General features: G+C 37.6%; 1 long non-coding RNA gene across 1 annotated transcript in view; it reads left to right on the top strand.

Moving 5' to 3' along the window:
• LOC129532083 (uncharacterized) overlaps positions 1-15,534 on the top strand; it is a 50,276-nt gene that overhangs the window by 20,786 nt on the left and 13,956 nt on the right. Inside the window, exon 2 of the long non-coding RNA XR_008677710.2 lies at positions 12,494-12,631. This is a non-coding gene — a long non-coding RNA (uncharacterized lncRNA). The remainder of the gene's footprint in view (positions 1-12,493; positions 12,632-15,534) is intronic.

Here is a 15,534-nt window from a genome sequence, read left to right as displayed (position 1 = left end):
TACTTTGGGAGGCTGAGGCGGTGGATCACCTGAGGTCAGGAGTCTGAGACCAACCTGGCCAACATAGTGAAACCTCATCTCTACCAAAAATACAAAATTAGCTGAGTATGGTGGCACACACCTGTAATCCCAGCTACTTGGGAAGCTGAGGCAGGAGAATCGCTTAAACCTGAGAGGCAGAGATTACAGTGAGCTGAGATCGCGCCACTGCACTTTAGCCTGGGAGACAGAGAGAGATTCCGTCTCAAAAATAAATAAACAAGCAATTGAATATGCAGTCTCCCTCAAAAAAATAAAAAGCCTAGGAGTTTGCCATTTATCATTTTTAGATTAGGATTAGGGATACAGAATGGTACAATCATAACATCCTGAAAAATATTAAACCGAGTGAATTCTGAAGTCTCTTCAACTCCCTTTGGAAACAAATCAGTAAGAAGTCAAGAAAATCCATCACATATTCTGATTTGATAGCTTTTCACCTGTCCCGTTGTGATCCTGGACAAGTTACTTTTTCTGTCTCATCCGTAAAATGAGGATATTCATTATAATGACCACCTCAAAGGACTATCACCAGGACTAAGTAATCCAGTTTATGTCAAATGCTTAGAACAATGCCTACAACATGTGTAAAATTCAACAAATATTAGTTATTATTCATTAAGCAAAGTAGAATACAAACTATACAAACAATCTAAAATCCAATATATCAGTGTATTCCATACACCACTTAGCCACTTCCTTTCCTGCTACATGTTCTATGACTTGCCTCTGTACCACTGGGCTCCAGGTTGCCAATTTCTTTTTGAGCCTTAGTTTTCCCATCTATAAAATGGGATTAATACTATTGATTTACTCTAGCTAAGAGGACTGTCAATACAGAAACAAAATGTTTAAATGTTGCTTGCAGACCTTTAGAAAAAAGATGCTTTGGTATACACCAAGAATTATTTTGGTATTTAGTATGTTAATATAATTTTCTTCAGCATCTTAGACTGTCTTATTTATGTACACAATTAGTGGAATGGAATGTGGAAAATGGTAGGCAGTGGTAAAACACAGGCCATTTTCCCGAGTGAAAAAAGGCCCATAACTCACAGGAGATGGATTGAGATGTGAAGGTCACTCACTTATTCACAGGAATAAATTATATTATACCATCAAGTAAGTTTCTTCAGCCAGTTGTAAAGAAGAATACGGCTAAGTAATTTACTCACAAATGATGGTTGTAAGCCACTCACATTCTAACAAATCAAATTACATCATACAGACCACCTAGTCATGCTCACAGGGTTTCCAAATTGGGAGTGGGGAGCAGAGACACAACCACTTTTGTTGGCTTCTCAATTCATACAAAGACCACTCCTGTTCATGACTGAAGATCAACACAGGATATTTAAATTGCTCTTCAAAGAGAAACCACTCCACTTTGATTCCCTTCTTGAATATCAAGTATCATACCTCTAAAGCTGCGTGCACAGATGAGGTATCTGCAAGGTCTGTGCAGAGCCCTTGTGTATTGGCATTGAGACTGAAGCCTTGAATAGTATAGTCTATCTTTGCTGAACTAACTGTGATGAAGAAATAGATTTTGGCAGATGTAAGCATTTTTAGTTTGAGGAGCTGAGAGGAGGCAGCTCCTAACAGGGCACACAACAACAAAAATAGATAATGGCCTTAGTCTGTTAGTGTGGCTATAACAAAATACTGAGATTGAGTAATTTATAAAGAACACAAGTTCATTTCTCACAGTTCTGGAAGCTATGAAATTCAAGATCAAGGTGCCAGCACTTGGTCTGTTGAGGGCATTCTTGATAAGACCTTACATGGCAGAAAGCAGAAGAGCAAGCTAGCCAAATGCTTTGTGAAGGCTCTCTAATAAGGGATTTAATCCCATTAATGAAGAAGGCGTCCTCATGGCCTAATCACCTCTTTCAGGCCCCACTTCTTAATACCTTTTTTTAAATCTGAGTGTAATTAAATTCTACTGTTAACACTATCAAAATGATAACACTTGAATTTTGGAGGGGACACATTCAAACTACTGAGGTAGGAAGTATCGTATCTATTTTACAGATGAAAGAACTGAAGCTCAGAGAGGTTAATTCATTTGTCTGAATTTACACAGCTCAGTAAATGGCACTGAAAAATGTAATCCAGGTTTGCCTGTCTCCAAGGCCTATGCTCTTTCTAACAGTCTATTATGCCTCTTCAGGTAATCTGTGATCTGTGATGACAAATACCTTTCTTCTAGGGTGCCAACGCCAATTGGTAGATCTCGTCTCAGCAGAAAGAGAGCCATGATGGGTTAGAAATGAGAGGTGACAGCGTGCTGGCAGTCCTCACAGCCCTCGCTCGCTCTCGGCGCCTCCTCTGCCTGGGCTCCCACTTTGGCGGCACTTGAGGAGCCCTTCAGCCCACCGCTGCACTGTGGAAGCCCCTTTCTGGGCTGGCCAAGGCCAGAGCCGGCTCCCTCAGCTTGCAGGGAGCTGTGGAGCGAGAAGCGCGAGCTGGAACCGCGGCTGCGCGCGGCGCTTGCGGGCCAGCTGGAGTTCCGGGTGGGCGTGGGCTTGGCGGGCCCCGCACTCGGAGCAGCCAGCCGGCCCTGCCGGCCCCGGGCAATGAGGGGCTTAGCACCCGGGCCAGCGGCTGCGGAGGGTGTACTGGGTGCCCCAGCAGTGCCAGCCCACCGGCGCAGCTCTCGATTTCTCACCGGGTCTTAGCTGCCTTCCCGCGGGGCAGGACTTGGGACCTGCAGCCCGCCATGCCTGAGCCTCCCACCCCCTCCATGGGCTCCTGTGCCGCCCGAGCCTCCCCGATGAGCGCCGCCCCGTGCTCCAGGGCGCCCAGTCCCATCGACCACCCAAGGGCTGAGGAGTGCAGGCGCAGGGCGCGGGACAGGCAGGCAGCTCCACCTGCAGCCCCAGTGCGGGATCCACTGGGTGAAGCCAACTGGGCTCCTGAGTCTGGTGGGGACGTGGAGAACATTTATGTCTAGCTCAGGGATTGTAAATACACAAATCGGCACTCTGTATCTAGCTCAAGGTTTGTAAACATACCAATCAGCACCCTGTGTCTAGCTCAGGGTTTGAGAATGCACCAATCCACACTCTGTATCTAGCTACTCTGGTGGGGACTTGGAGAACCTTTGTGTGACACTCTGTATCTAGCTAATCTAGTGGGGAGGTGGAGAACCTTTGTGTCTAGCTCAGGGATTGTAAATGCACCAATCAGCACCCTATCAAATCAGGACACTCGGCTCTACCAATCAGCAGGATGGGGGTGGAGGGCAGATTAGAGAATAAAAGCAGGCTGCCGGAGCCAGCAGTGGCAACCCGCCTCAGGTCCCCTTCCACACTGTGGAAGCTTTGTTCTTTTGCTCTTTGCAATAAATCTTGCTACTGCTCACTCTTTGGGTCCACACTGACTTTACGAGCTGTAACACTCACCGTGAAGGTCTGCAGCTTCACTCCTGAAGCCAGCGAGACCACGATCCCACCGGGAGGAACGAACAACTCCAGAAGTGCCACCTTAAGAGCTGTAACACTCACCGCGAAGGCCTGCAGCTTCACTCCTGAGCCAGCGAGACCACAAACCCACCAGAAGGAAGAAACTCCGAACACATCTGAACATCAGAAGGAACAAACTCCGGACACACCGCCTTTAAGAACTGTAACACTCACCGCTAGGGTCCGCGGCTTCGTTCTTGAAGTCAGTGAGACCAAGAACCCACCAATTCCGGACACAGAAATACCTACCAACCAGGAGGCGGAGCTTGCAGTGAGACGAGATCGTGCCACTGCACTCCAGCCTGGGTGACAGAGCAAGATTCCGTCTCAAAAAAAAAAAAAAAGAAGAAGAAGAAGAAAAAAGAAATACCTACCAAGAGTGAGAGTTTGGAGAATGGGGGCCATGCTAATTGGCTTGCCACCCCTGATTTAGCCTGACCTTCTAATGTAACAGATAAGGAACCTGAGAGCCTGAGGATGAATTGAGTGGCCCAGAGTCCTGTGATATCAAGCAGCATAGTAACAGTTAGAATCCACGTCCACTGCCTGAGCACAGACCTTCTCTCTCTATCCCAGGATGCTAGTAATAAGAAATAATGTAATCATTTGCACACCTCTGAACTTACCAATGTGCCTGGCACTTACTTACACCAGTTGTCCAAGACATTTAGTATATATATTGTCTTTCACCAAAGACAATAAGACAACTTTATATCACTCTTTTTGTTGTTTTATCTTAACTGTAGATATATATGTTTTACTGTTAAGAATTCAAACAATACAGAGGTATAGATGGTAATTAAATTGTCACCTTCATTAACTCCCATTCCTTTCTTTTCCCCAATATAACCACTTTTAACAGTTTCAAGTCTCCTTTAAGAACTTTTCTATGTATATCATAGATGTCCATGTGCAAATACAGAGCTTTAGGGCTTAAATTAAATGTGGTCATACCATAGAAAGTGCATTGCAACTTGCATTTTTTAACTTCGTAATTGTATCACCTTTCTACTTTATTACATAGTGCCTCTTGGAGCTCTTAAAACACCTGTTGAGGGAACATAATTTGCAAAAATCTAAACGTGTGCCCTCTAAAGTTGTCTTTACTTGAAGAGAATACACCTGGCAATTTACCCACATGTATGAGAACATTAAGACTATCTATGAGGAAAAACATTTTTTAAAGCATCATTTCTTACTTTAGAATTAAGCCAAAATCCTGAGAGTAACTTTTGACATGACCCTCCTCACATATCTTTCTCCACTCATCATCAATTTCTTTCCATTTCATCTGTCAGATAGCTCTTAAACCTTTCCATTCTCCCTGTTCTCCACTGCCACACCCCAGACTAAACTATCGTCACCCCTTATCTAGACTACAGCAATTCCTTCCAACAGCCTTCTTGTTTCTTCTGTGGCTGCTTCTAGTTCACTTTTCATTCTGCCACTAGTATAATCCAATTTACATAACCAACTTATTGTATTGTTTCTTTCTTTTGAAGTATTTAACAATTTGCAGTTTACAATCTGGTCTTGCCCCATATTTCCAAACAATGTTTTAATTTCTAGAGAAATCAAGACTCAGAAAAAGTACATTATAGTGTTGCAAGCTGTAGATTCTTCTCTTTTCAGGAGTATTTCTGGGAGTTGCATTTTATGGGAAACACTAACTCAGGCAACTGACTGTAACATTCGTTATGAGACAACTTTTTTTCCCTTAAATTGGAAGAGTGTTGTTAATCCTCAAGGATTACCTATTTATCTTAAAACATTTTGCCTAGCCATATGAATTTTAATTCTTCTTCTGACGTGTTATAATTACATTGCCCAAGATAGCTAAGAGGGTAGTATATGTATATATACCAATTATTATTTACACAAGTCATTTATTGTTGATTTTCTTCTCTATAAACATTATATTCTTTCATTTAGTCCCAGAAATTGACATAAGATGTTGAGCAGCAGGTTGTTATTGACTTTTTATTTCCAACCCAGAGATTTTGAAAGTAACATTTTCTTGTTTACAATCTGGTTCCAGTAACACCCCACTCTCAGACTTCACAGTGCTGCCCATTTGCCCCCGAAAACTGGTATTGTAGTGATTGATAAATTGAGCTAGGCTATCACTCTAAAACTAAAAGTGGCAACAGGAAACTAGCAACTAGCAACCCATAACTAGCGAGAACAAGTGTGACAAAGCTGCATTTAGAGAGAAAGCAGTTTATTACATCCAGCTGAAATGACTAAAAGTAGAAAATGAATCCATATTCCGCCAACCCATTGATGAATTATGCTCTCGCATCCTTCAATACAGGTTCAGATCAGCTTGGACTCCCTGGAAAGTTTCATGATAGGGATTTTCTTTTGTTTTATCATGAAATTACTGCAATATATTATTACTAGAGCCAGATTTTTTAAATATTAGAAGAAATGACTTAACTACCAAGCAGAAACTATCCTTTAGAAGAGAGGTTTTCCAATGTTTTGCTCTAATGTCACCAAATGAATGTTAATTATGCACACCTTAGCACATGTATAACATATATTTTATATAATTAATTAATTTCAAAAGATGCCAATTTCTGGAATGTTATAAATATGCACATGTATACATATGTAACAAACCTGCACGTTGTGCACATGTACCCTAGAACTTAAAGTATAATAAAAAATAAATAAAAAATAAACAAATTAAATGTTACACCACTCTGTTAAATGTCTTTAATGAGATAAAAATACTATAACAAGTTGAGACTCATTATTCATTAAAAAACAAAGTTAGAAATTTTTGTCCTTGAAATTGTATTTTCATTCCACTTCCCCTATAGAATGTTACCCTAAAGTAATATACGTTTATGCTTGAAAATCTTTATGGATCACCCTATCATAATTCTTTGCAGCAATATATATGTAAATTTAGTTTAAAATTTTCCTGTGACCATAATGCTCAGGTTAAAATAATAAAAATGTTGTTACAATGCACACAATGCATTGTTAAAATATTTCTTTTGGTTTTAGTTGTCATTACTTTTATTAGTAGTAAACAATTGATCAAAACCTCAAAAATAGATTATATTGATAAAAAGTAATCCTAAGAAATAGAATTTAACTGTAAATTTATCTCTGAATAAACAATTGCTTGTGATTCTTTGATTAAAGGAACGGTCCATCTGCCTCTTGTTTGGTATCACAAGGGGGAGTGGGTTGTACTTATGGCAGCTCACCATTGTACAATTTCAGCTCCGGGATAAGTATGAGAGGGAAACGAGGGAGATGGGCAAAGGCAAACCAGGCAATTGGTAACTTCTCAGGAAGTTTAGGGAGAACATATTGAATATTAAGAACTGAAAATGGGCGGACGTGGTGGTGGCTCATGCCTGTAATCTCAGCACTTTGGGACGCCGAGGCAGGCATATCACTTGAGGTCAGGAGTTCAAGACCAGACTGGCCAACATGTTGAAACCCTGTCTCTACAAAAAATACAAAAATTAGCCCGACAAGGTGGCATACACCTATGGTCCCAGCTACTTGGGTGGCTGAGGCCCAAGAATCGCTTGAGCCCAGGAGGCAGAGGCTGCAGTGAGCCGAGATCACACCACAGCACTATAGCCTGGGCGACAGAGGGAGACTCTGTCTCAAAAAACAAACAGAAAAAAAAAAAACTGAAAATGGATTACCTTAAAACTATTTATATTTATGTGCGCCCCTTGGAAAGTCTTTGTGTGCCCCCGTTTGAAGACCACTGCTTTAAAACACTGATAGTTCTTCTCCAATAAACCTCTTCAACTAGGCAATGATGACCAGAATGCGGTGTGATCAGAATTTATCTTCACGACTCCATGTATCTACTTGAATTAGATTGAACATGCTCCCCAAGAAACATATCTTCTGTTCATTGTTGTGATTCTTCCACACTCTTCATACAAGGCTATGAACCTTGTAGATAAGAAATAATGATTCATTAATAATGATTATTTCTGAGATTATTTTATTATTTAAAGATGTAGCTTCACAGAAATCCATACAGTTAAAAAGAAAACCACCACCACCACCAAAAACAGAGTAAGAAAGAATTTTTTGGATTTTGACAGTGTAAAAGAAAGAAAAGGTTGATATTTAATATGTTTTAAATTACTTATCTGCTCTAACTATTGTATCACATCATATTTCACACCCCTGTCTTGGTTATATCCTAACTATAGCTCAGTGCTAAGCAAAGTGAAAAAGTCAGAAAATAACAGGGCAGAGATTACAGCAAGGTTACAGTTGGGGGAGGGGGAAAAGCAGCTCCTGCGGAATAATCGGTTTTAAATTGGAGGTCTTTACTTAAAACCCTCAGGAAATAAAAAGGGTCAAAAAAAAAAAAAGAAAATTGCACAGAGGTTATATTACTTAAAAAGACAATCTCGTTTCTCTTTCAAAAATTGCTATATTTTTGGAAGATGTCTTTGACAATCGATGTCATCACTTAAGGACCATTGCTCGATAAAAGAGTAGTCAAGAACTCTGAGTTTTATGGCATTTAAACGTTTCTGCCAGTTTGTTAAAAAAAAAAAAGTATAGTTTTGATCAATTCGATTTAAGCAATTGAAAACTTGGGAATGTAAATTAAGAAATTAAACTAATTCTTAGTTTTATTTTCAATCAGGAATACATTTTTAAAAACATTAGTTTGAAGAAAGAGTTGGGTTAAAACTTTATTGATTCCATGATCCTGAATTATGTCACGTTATTTTTTTTTTTTTTTAGAAAACAGTCTACTGTCTACAGTGGTAGAAAAAACAAACAACTCTGTACCTGGGGTAAATCTCCCCATATCATTTCATTTTAATGCATTCGCTAATGAAAATCCTCTTGCTATTGATAACACGAGCTAAAATCATGTTTAAACTAAAGTTTTCTAATGTCAATCAGAAAGTAATAATGTGTTTGTTTTAATTTCTCATTTAAGTAATGATTAAATAGGTATTTCATTAATATACAGGAACTCAATCTCAGTCAATGCTTCTTTCATGACAATTGTAATGAAGACATGGGATTTCCAAAGCATGTGCATTGTTTCCTAAATAGATGTACAAATTGAAACTTGTTTTATAAATATCTTATTTCGTAAACCACATGCCTGGTCCACAGTAGCCTCTTAATTATTTTAATTAATAAATTAGTTTTTCCTGGCTGGGCATGGTGGTGGCTTTCACCAATTTGCCTGGGCAACATGGTGAAACCCTGTTTCTACGAAAAATACAAAAGTTAGCCTGACATGGTGGCTCGTGCCTAGAGTCTCAGCACTCAGGAGGCTGAGGCAAGAGGATTGCTTAAGTCCGAGGGGTCAAGGCTGCAGTGAGCCACGATCATGCCACTGCACTCCAGCCTGGGCGACATAGTGAGACCCTGTTTCAAATAAATAAATAAATAATTTTTTCCTATAGTCATTAGCCTATTTAGTCTATAGCTGTCACATATGCATTGAAATGAGGTTACAAAATTCAGCAGACACTAAAGACATGGTTTCTTGGGAATTCATGCTTAAGGACTTCACAAAATAAAAACAAAAGATAGAGTAAAGATATTGAACTTAGAATGGCCACAGCTAACCTAGGATTACCGTGCCCATGTTTCAGCCAGTTTTATGACACTTTATACATTGCTCTCTGGTTAGGCAAAATTGGAATAGGTGAAAGATAAATACAAGACTGGAAAAGGAGAAGATACTGAGTCCAAGGGAAAAAAGCCAAAGAGATGCAGGAAGAATTAGGCAAAGACCATAAATGATGCACAAAAAGAATCAAAGAACTTCACCGTTATTTTTAGTGAATATTCAAAGTGGGAAACAAGTTAAACAAATTCAGACTGTTTTCCACTGTTTGTATGTTACTAAACTTTGTTTGGGAGAAGGCCTATGAATTACATTGAAATCTTGGTGTTAGCTTATGCTAGATTGAAATAATAGCTGACATTTTGGGGGCGCTTACTATGAACCAGGCACTGGAATTATTATTTTTACACATCATCTCATTTAATCCTAACAACAACCCTAAGAGGTAGGCGGTATTATTATCTCCATTTTATGGTGAGGCAATTGGGCTTAGAGAAGTTACTTAACTCTAAGTTTACTAATTGCTTTAAAGTCATGTAGCTATTGAAGTGTCTGAGGCAAGACTTCAGACTGAGATTTGTTTCAGTTCAAAGCCCTTAAACCTCTAGGCTACTGAAACTGCAAGATTAGTGAGATTCAAATATGTCCTTGAAATCCCAGAGCAAATTTTGTTTATTAATAAATCACCAATTGATTAAGGTACAAGCTCCTAATTAAACAGTTAAATGTATATAATGTAAAATGGAAGGATATTTTGTGATGTTTTTCCCCATTTTATTTTTTCTGATAATGATATTTAGTTAGAATTTTAGCCTTGAGAAATGTCACATAAGCATATAAATATATAACATACATCTATGTATTTTCAAATAAATGTATACCAATATCTATACACACATTTAGATAGATACATGTAGACAAATAATATGGGGATATACTTACAGAAACATATGTAAACTTACATGTAAAAAAGTTTTACATCTTTTATATCTGTCAGTCTCCAAATCAATGAACAGATTTAAGGCAAACCAAGTTTTAAAAACTCAACATAATCTTAGAGAAATCATCAAAATGATTTAAAATCTCATCTGGATGAATAAACAAAGAGAAAGGGATTACTTGTTTTATTAGGCATTAAAATGTTACAGAGCTTAAATAATTAAAACACTATGATGAGACTGATCCACGGAAGAAAGTAGTAAGGCACAGTCACTGGTGAGTATGTAATATATGACAAAGAAAACACTATATACTGGTGGAGAACACCTAAATTATTTGTTAAATAATACAGGGTAAATTTAACTGTTTCATTAATGAGGATATAAAGGGGTTAGAAAATTCAGAAAATGCCACTGCAATAGCTCTGAAATATGATAAAAAAATCTTTCAAATAATCACAAAGTTGATTAAAACTTCCTTTGTAACTAAATTTCCATTAGAGCATCTAATATAGTATTCTGTGTAAATCTTGGACTCACGAAACAATGTTGACTATATAAGAATTAAGGAGTGGTTTTTTAATGTTATAATCTTTTCCACTTGCAATAGTCTTTAAATATGTATATATTTAAACATATATCCCATATTTTCTTCATTTCCTCTGATACTCTTGGAGAGGAGGAGGCTTCTTTTCTGCTTTCTTAGAGGAAAGGCTACTAGGGTTGAAAACTGGCATGTTGGTAAACAATGCTGTATGTCTAGCTACCTTTAGCCAAACACTGCGCAAGGCACTAGACTTCTGGGTCCATCATTCCTACTACAGATACAGACAAAGCAGAGGGTACAAAATGCAGGCACTGAGTTTGGTCTTATATTCTTATTAGATGGGTATAAACCTTTAAAATACCAGTAAGAGAAATCTTTTATTATTTTGAGTTCTGGGGAGTTTATTATTCTATAAAGATATACTCATCCTTCCCTATTGAAAAATGGTTATTTGATTTACTGGATTGGGGAAGAGATGATTTTGCCTAAACCTTCATGCTTCCCCTATCTCCTGCAGAAACTTTTCATAATAAGGCTGGTAATTTTAACTGCGGTTTTGAAATACGGAAAGCATGTGTTATAAAAGTTTGTCTCTTTAACTCAAGTAACCATCTTTATAATTTTATTTTCTGCTTGTTGGCATGATGGCAATTTTTTTAATTATGAAAAATTTCAAACATATGGAAAAGATGAGATAATTGTATAATGAACACCCATATAACCATAAACTAATATATTCTAGGTTTTAAAATTATTAACAGTCTGCTTTTCTTGTTGTTGACATATTTTACATCATTCCTTCTAAATGTATTAGCACATTCTCTCGGGGGTTCTGTGGCTACCCTCAAAGATGGTTTCTACTGCAAAAGCAAGATATGTGCTTGAATCTTTCCCTTAAATTACCATATTTCAGAGTAAGAAAATGGTTTTAAAGTCCCCTCCAATAGTAGCAATAAGGAGATTTTTTAAATTGTTCACTAAAAATGCATCACTATAGGATTATAGATTTTTATATATTAAGTTGTATAAACCAATTACAATTCTTTTCTTTTCGATGTTTGTATTGTTCAGGTTTAACCAGTAGCAGCCCACCAATTTTCTTCTGGTTTGATTATCTGTTTCTCATGGGTGAAAGGCATGATTTGCTGGGAAGGGCTGTAGTAACTGGGAGTAGGAAATTGGGCATGAATTGAAGGCTTAGAGGTGAAATGATATCAAACATAGTCACATTTACCAAACAGATGGCAAGGAGAAAAAGCTGAAATTAGATCAGAAGGGAAACATGCAGCTTTATTTTGACATGCTACTTTCTTTCTAGATACTAAGTGTGATTTTTAATGGATACCTATAATTATTTTTCTTCTGTTACCCATTAAGTTGGGCAGAGCTCAGTTCTTTCATTCACATTTCTACCTGGATGAAGAGGTATTAGCACTGTCAAGAGCTATTTGGTTTCTCCAAGTAAGATGTTTGCAATGAAAAAATGTCTCAAGATAATGTTAATTATTTTCTAATAAATGCCAAAGGATTTCCTGGATATTGCCAAATAAATGCTAATAAAAAATATAAGTACAATTTTTTGTTTCTCATTAAAAATGTTATTTACATGGAGTTTCAAACTCTCTGCCAGAATGATTAGTTTTCAATACTTAGGCAAGAGGAAATCCAGCTATTTGGGTCATTTAGCATGTGAATATGAGAGGAGTGGATCTTTTCAGATCCATAAGAGAAATGTAAACCATTCGCACAATTCAGTTAAACTGTAAGACTAAAAACTGAAAACTAAATTTCAATAAGCTGAAAACTAAGTACTAAAATATTCTAAACCTTCAGAGAACTATGAAATTAAAGATATGTAATACTCATTAAATTTCCTTTGATTATGTGTGTATTTTCTTTTATCAAGCATAGGAGATGCTGTTGCTATAATGGTATCCTGCTAACACAGATAATAGCAATTTCCCCATTTACCTATATAAGACTGGGAGAAGGTCAACCTAGAAAGAGAGGCTGACACTGGCATAAATGAAGACGGAAAAATTTGGTAAGTTACAGCATTGACTACTGGTAGATTATTATTTCCCCAGTGAAGTTTCAAGAGATGTGGATTTGAGCCTTGGAAGAGAGGCTTGCATTCATTATTAGCATGAATAGTAATTTTTTTTAAAGTGTCAACACATTGTACCACCACATTCTGTTCCTAACATTTATAAATACAGTCTCTAAAGTACAAATAATTTATCCTACATCAAATAAAGCAAAACCAAACAAAAACAAAAAAATTATTTATATTTTATTTCTTGCCTTTTAAAATTCTTCCCACTTTTAAATAATACATGTGTGTAAAAGGATTAAGTGAATAAGATGTAGTAAGATGGATTTGTATACACAATATGCTTCTTTTGACAGAAATGGGATGAGGGAGAATGAGAAAAGGAAGAAAGAAAAAAGGCGAGAACCGCCTGCCAAAGGTCAAGCAGAAGGGGCTGCACTGTGTTACTTGATTCAATAATACCTCAATAAAGTTCACCATTACTTTTTTATTATAGCATATTGGTGCTTCTAAGAGCACTAACAGTGAGAAATAAATGAATATGGCTTCAGATGCTGCCAATGACAGTGGGAGGCCCTGTTTACTTCGCTCTTATGAAGTCTTCTTGAATTGTGTCACTTGTAGAATTTGTACTTGACTTTTGGAAACATAAAATGTTCTTGCCACTGAGAACTAATTAAGAAATCTGGCCCTCTGTGACTGAGCTCATTTTGTTCAGGTTGACTGCATATTCAAGTTTGATTCAAGATGCTCATCTAATGTATACTGTGACCAACTATTTCAGTTGGATTAAGATAATTACCTAGCTCAAGTCTCCTGATACATTCCACAAGAATGGCATTCAAAGCCCTTAAATGAGACTGCCACCAAATTGGCACTCCAGGTTTTTAAGAAGCTTAAAGTACAAAAGTTAACATTGTGCTTTGGAATGAACCTAAAGTAATCCCAGGCTACCATTAGCAAATAAAGAGGAGGATGGACCTCATAGCAGTTAACACATGGATGAATCTCACAGACATTGGGTTAAGTGAAAGAAGACAGACTCAAACAGTAGGTACTTATGATTCTACTTATAGGAAGCTCAAGAACAGGACAATGTAATCTACAGTGACAGAAATCAGAATAGCAACTACCTCTGGGAGGTGGGTATTGACATAGAAGAGGAATGAGGCAAGGATGATGGGAATGTTCTATCTCTTGATCTACAATGGCTACATAGGGCATTATATGTCTATACAAATTTACTGAGCTGTAGACTTTGTGATTTTACCGTATGCAGTAACTCCGTATTGCATATACGGTATACTGCATATACTTCTCTATTGCTTAATACCGTATACTTCAATGAAAACAACCAAAAGAATTCTGAAAAAGTACCCAATTATGCTTAAAATGATTAAAAACAAAAAAACTTTCATATTTTTCAGTCAAATCCCCCAAATAGTTTCACCTTCACAATGCTGTTATTTGACTGTTATAAACGGATATGAGCTCTAGATTCTAGACCTAATTTGCCTTCCTGCTATACAAGTTTAATAAAGGCATTTAAGCCTGGGCTAGCTGAGCAAAGTTAGCACACTCAGATTCCAGTTTCTCATTGTGTCAAGTGTGTTTACAGAAAAGTGGGGAAGTTAGGTCTTCCGTGAGTGCCATGACCACAAGCCTGGGCCTAACGAAATTATTCATTAAATATGTATTGAGTGCTTTCTGAGTGTCAAATGCTATTATGGGCACAGAAGATACACAGGTGAACAAGAAAAGGTCCTGTTCTCATAGATCATAATTTCTAGGATTAGGAAAGAGAAAGCGACAAGCAATTTAAACATAAATGCACAAAATATTCTTAAGCTAGTGGTAAGTGCTACATGGGGAGGACCCATTGTAGATGGGGTGGTCAGAGAAAGCCTCTCTGAAGATGTGACATTTGATCTGTGTCCTGAATGATGAGAGAAAGCCAGTCATGAAGAAAGCAAGGGAAACAATGAAGCTGGTAGACAGAACGGCAAGCCAAAGCCCTGGAGGATGGAAAAATCTTGACATATTTGCGAAATACAAAGAAGGCCAGCATGTTCCAACTAGAGTGAACTAGTGGAGAAATTATGTGGGAAAAAATAATAGACAGGCTTGGAGGCCATTTTACAAAGTATGAATTTGGTTCTAAAGACAAGAGCAAGCCATTGGAGATTTTTAAGCAAAGGGATAGTACAAATGGAAAGAATTTAGACTTGAGACATGTTTGGAGGTAGATTTAATCAGATATATATAGACTAAAAAGTGGCAAAGAGGGAAAAGGAGGAATTAAAAATAACTGCCTGGTTTTAGGCTGAGACAGCTGATGGTGGGCATGATGAGGGTGCCATTCCCCAAGATGAAGGAGATTTGGAGGATTAACATATTTGAGAAAAAACATAGATTCATTGTGGACAGGTTGAGTTTCAGCTACCTTTAAAAGCCATCTCACAAATGAACACATTTGACTTCAACAGAAGAAATTATATGACCTGATGAAGCTCAAAATCGTCATTCAGGTGGAAAAACAACTTCAGGCTTATGCTTCAAAATGGTGGACTCATTGTATTTTCTTTCAATAATGAGGACAGAATATTGAGTATCAACAGGGATATTTCCAACATCTTCCTGCTGATTTCCTAAGACAGAAACCATTAGAAGGTGTTATTGAACATTTGTGCTATCGTTCTATCATCTATGGCAACACACATCCTACTGTTTGGAGGATTGCTAACGGCAAAGTTCTGGAGTTTTTCAAAACCTGGAACTAATGATGATACTATAAAACAGGCCTTTTAATACACTGTTGATAGAGATGTCCGCCAATTTAAAGGCCAATTTGATAATGTCAATTAAAATTTTAAATATGTAAGCCCTTTGGCAAA

Source organism: Gorilla gorilla, chromosome 11, assembly GCF_029281585.2.
Source record: "Gorilla gorilla gorilla isolate KB3781 chromosome 11, NHGRI_mGorGor1-v2.1_pri, whole genome shotgun sequence".
Lineage (NCBI taxonomy): Eukaryota > Metazoa > Chordata > Mammalia > Primates > Hominidae > Gorilla > Gorilla gorilla.
Note: the sequence above shows the minus strand (reverse complement) of the source record. Positions and strands in the feature narration are given on the sequence as shown.